Source organism: Sinohyriopsis cumingii, chromosome 8 (assembly GCF_028554795.1).
Source record: "Sinohyriopsis cumingii isolate HCF-2022 chromosome 8, ASM2855479v2, whole genome shotgun sequence".
Lineage (NCBI taxonomy): Eukaryota > Metazoa > Mollusca > Bivalvia > Unionida > Unionidae > Sinohyriopsis > Sinohyriopsis cumingii.
In genome coordinates this window covers 67121339-67125870 of record NC_142968.1, presented here as the reverse complement: position 1 = coordinate 67125870, position 4532 = coordinate 67121339, and the positions used below count along the sequence as shown (strand labels likewise).

The 4532-nt window shown below is 33.0% G+C and overlaps 1 pseudogene; it reads right to left on the bottom strand.

Annotated features, from left to right (window-relative positions):
- Nucleotides 1-557: 557 nt before the first annotated feature.
- Nucleotides 558-2895, bottom strand: LOC149793730 (fibrinogen C domain-containing protein 1-A pseudogene; annotated as a pseudogene).
- Nucleotides 2896-4532: the final 1637 nt, after the last annotated feature.

Here is a 4532-nt window from a genome sequence, read left to right as displayed (position 1 = left end):
GTCAGGATAATGTGACCGGGTGGGACATCATGTCTGCTACACGATGCCTCTGACTTAGACATCATTATGAACGACAAAAATGCGGACATTTTAGTGATATGACTGCAAAATTTCAAAAGCTATGTTAAAAATGCAAAGCACACACACACACTACTTTAATAAACTTGCACAAAATAACTATTCCCTTGAATTTATTACTTCATCACTTGATTTACTAATAATTTAGTGAGAACAATTTGAAAGAAATCAAGAGATGAAGGGAACGAGTGGACAATAAATTGCTAATAAACCTTATTGAACATAATGACAAGAAAGGAAACCAGAATCTCAGAGCTGTAGAAAGAGATTCACCAGAGCAGAACAATTTTAGAAGCTGAAGACGTGTCTAGATAGAATTTGAGTACTTTATCTGATACTATTTAGGTCCTACGATCGACAAGATAAGACCAAATGTTTCTCTTCACTTTGCATGATTTATATTATGCATAAAATCGAGAATAAACACAGATATATGTTCTATTCCAAGAAATAATAAGAATAAAGGAATTAAAAAAATATCAGGGTAATTCTGACACTTTATTTCTCAACTTGATCATAAGAATCAAGTGATAGAAAAAAATGAATGATATCAACATATAAATTACTGGACTGGATAAATAATATCGTAGCAAACAGTAACAACAGCACAGTTTTGGGGCTGGATTAAAAGAGAAAACGTAAAGATTGAGAAACTTGGAGGTTCGCCAGTGGATAATAAGATCAATGAAAATAACATGCAATATGTCTGTTCGATTTAGATTGGACTGATGAATTTATAACCACATAAAATGTTCCATTTAAAGAATTCTACAGTAAATTACAAGCAGCATGTGCAACATATTATGTAAATCAGGAAATATTCTCTTAATATCAATGTGGCGTATAGTGAGTTTTTTCTTCACGAAACATACAACATAATAAAACAAATGAAAAAGCATTTAAATGATTTGGAAGAAAGATTTACGCAAGTGGATTAAAAAACGTATGAATTAAGTGTTAATTTTGATTAAATTAAAACCGACAGAAAGCAACAAGAGACATTCAAAATTGAATCAAAGACAGAAAATGGTAAGCATTGCATTGTAAGTAAACGGGGCGATTTGAAAATTAATGGATAAAAACACACAAGTGTCTTATGCAAAATGGAAATAACTCAAGTGTTATGCTGCTTTACGATTTTAGGATTGTACTTAGCCACGACTATCCTAGCTCTATTAAACTAACTGATTATTTTAATGTAAACTTGTAACTGATAATGTATTTCAAGTAATAAACTTTAAAACACTTACATATTAAATAGACATTACACAAATATCATTGCCTTAAACGCATAGCGTAAAAGAAACACATGTACACTATATGGAAGAGAACTGTTTTAGTCAGTGTGTGATATAAATACTAGAAGTATCAAAATTTGCTGCTCTTAAATGCAGCATATTGCTTCAGTAGCAATTAGTACAGGAGAATCAATAAGTAACGATTTCGCATTTTAAAATAAAAAGAACTGTATATTAATGTTATTTGATCTTACTGCTGAAATAATTATTTAGGCATCAAAATTTGAAGAATACGTGGATGATATCAGTAAAATAGACATTATCTGTCTCCAATGAGAAAAGAAACAAATAAAGAATTGCAACTGCGTCCACTTCAGATGCAAGTTTGAATGATTCGATTATTTGAATATACGTGCTTACCTTTATGATGAAGGTATTATTGAAATAATAAATGCGGTGTATTTCAAAACGAAAGTAGCAAATAACATGAATCTATCTGGACGAAGTTTATTTGCAAGAACCATATTTATACAAATATTTTTGATACCAGCGATACCGTAATAATTTTTAACTCTGTCAATGTGAAATGTTTCTCCTTATTTTCATGTCTGCAAATATCATGGATGTATGATATCCGGCAAATGCATACCAATTTATTCCTTCTCCATAATTGGTGGATCCGTAGATTCCATTTAAGTTTGAAGAATGGCAACTAGTGTACCACCAACCGCCTTTGTAAGCATTCGCACAATTTGTTGAATTGATTTTGTCGTTGTCCCTATCTTTGGTGGTAAATTTCATACCGGAATGCCCGGCAAAAGAGTCCCCTGCTGTTCCACTGTAGCTTTTTACGATAAGAATATATCCACTACTTTCGTCTCCAACCGAGAAAGTATCATACACAGCAAAACTGATATTTGTCTCTGAAACAGCCAAGGTTATATGTAGCTGGTAATCGGACTGAGCAGTGATATCATGGATATTGTCATTTCCGAGCCAAAGGTTTCCATTCGGATCACCAAAGCCCTCTTTATAGTCAACCCACTCACGAAAGAAATCAACATCTCCGTTGACTCTTCTCTGAATGACAGTCCATCCTCCAACGGCTGTATTCATGTCACATCGAACGTAAATACCATTATGATGTCCTTTGGGATAAATAATGTAGCCTCCAGTCTTTGTAAAACCCATTTGGTAAATATCCTGGCAGTCCCTTGGTTTTCCAAAATAGTCATTTTGGCATGTAGATGAAGCCACGTGTCCACAATAAGATTGAGGCTGGTTACAATAACAGTTGCAGGCGCAATGACATGGGCATTGAGAATGTCCGCTTGTAATAAATTCAGCGAACATCAGGAGAGTGAAGACTAAAGCAACCATTGCCACGGTATAGAACACTGACCAAGGTCTTCTCAGTTAAGGATTGCTGTAGCGAATAGATTGATGTTGCATTTTAAAGAGGAACTGTGTATTGTTATATCCTACGTAAGTGTCAATACACAAAAGAGGTGGGACTTGAATAATAAATATCCATTTCGACACAATGATTTCATGCTTAGACGAATGTAATCAGCTTGCTATAAACACATTTGAATGGCTTTTGTCAAAATAACAAATGATTCATTTTACAGACGAGAAAGTATTCGTTCTCTAATGAGACGAATTGCAGCCCAGTTAACACAGTGAGCTTCAAAAATTAACATCATCCCGGATATAGTCATACTTGAATAGGAAATTAAACCTCCCGATCTCAATAATCGTTTGAATTTGTTTTAGACTGCCACTTGTAATGTCTAGTACAAATCGCTGAAAGTAACATCTTATATCGTTCTGATTTCATCAATCCAGCCTAAAACGAATATACAGATTGTATGTTATTTTCATAGCTCTTGTTAGTAATTCATCCATCTAAATTTGTTTAACTTTCTGTATCTTTTCATTTTCTATTTTCCTGCTGCTTGAAAACTGTGCTGTTGTTGGTGTTTACTAGGATCTGTTTTCCCAGGCAAGTAATTTACACCTTGAAATCATTACTTATTTTCAATTTATTGATTCATCTGTTCAAGTTGAGATTAAAAGGATCATACTTTTCCTGACAGTTATGAATTCTTTAATTGTTTTTATTTCATCGCCAAGAATATATATTTCTCCTTATCATCGATTCCATGCGTTGTATATATCATCGATAATAAAATCAGCTCTACTTTGCCTTTTCGACGAAATGAATTGATTAGTAGTACACTGTTATGTATATCTATTATTTGTGTTACTCATGGTTTGTGATTATATTTAGTTGTTGTAAATTATATATAATATATTTTGCTATAAATTTGTTTACGTGAACTGATTCTGTTAAGAAACTCAAATTACATAGAATCTAGAAATAGATGTTTACTTGTATGATGACCATTATTAATAATAAGACTCAATGGCACATTTTGTTCAAATTGTAATTACCTGATGGAGTTTCGAAGTTCATTAGGTGAAATATTATTCTCTAATTAATAATATACACGTAGGTACATACTAGAATAATATTTGTATTTTATTTAAATATTTAGTTTATACAATAATTTTATAACATTTTCAATTTATCAAAAAGGTAAATACAATAAAAGACAACCATAAATAGATAGTTAAGAGATGAATTTATGATCTACAGAAGTAAATATCTATTAAATATGTACTACTCCGGAGAGCTTAGTTCGTGTATTTACCTTCATGTGCATGTATCGTCAGTTAAACAGCTCAAGTGCGGAACATATCGATATGAAATTCTCATCTAGACAGGCGGATTAATGAAAGCAACATGCTTAAAAATCTAAACCAGTAGCATGGTCCCCAAAACGCAGATAATTTGTACCGTCTCCCTTTTGCGACTCTAAAAACAAAAAGCATCAAGGGCAAAAACAAATGCACAAAATTTAGTCGCTTGATTTATTACTTTATAATTTCTTACAAGATTGTCGCCAGGGCGTCCCAAGCACTCATCGTAAATTTGCGTTTCAGTCCAAGTGTAAACGATGAGGTTGCTCGCCTCCCTTTCCAGTTTCTGGAATAACCCATTTCAAGGAAGAGATGGCGATTCTTGGACTACATATACAAGAAGATGATCTGCGTCCAGTATTTCCAATGCCAAGTTTTAATATTTCTCCCAAAAAATTGAACAGGATAAGAACGGCTATCGATTTAGCTCTAACGTAAATGGGTACAATA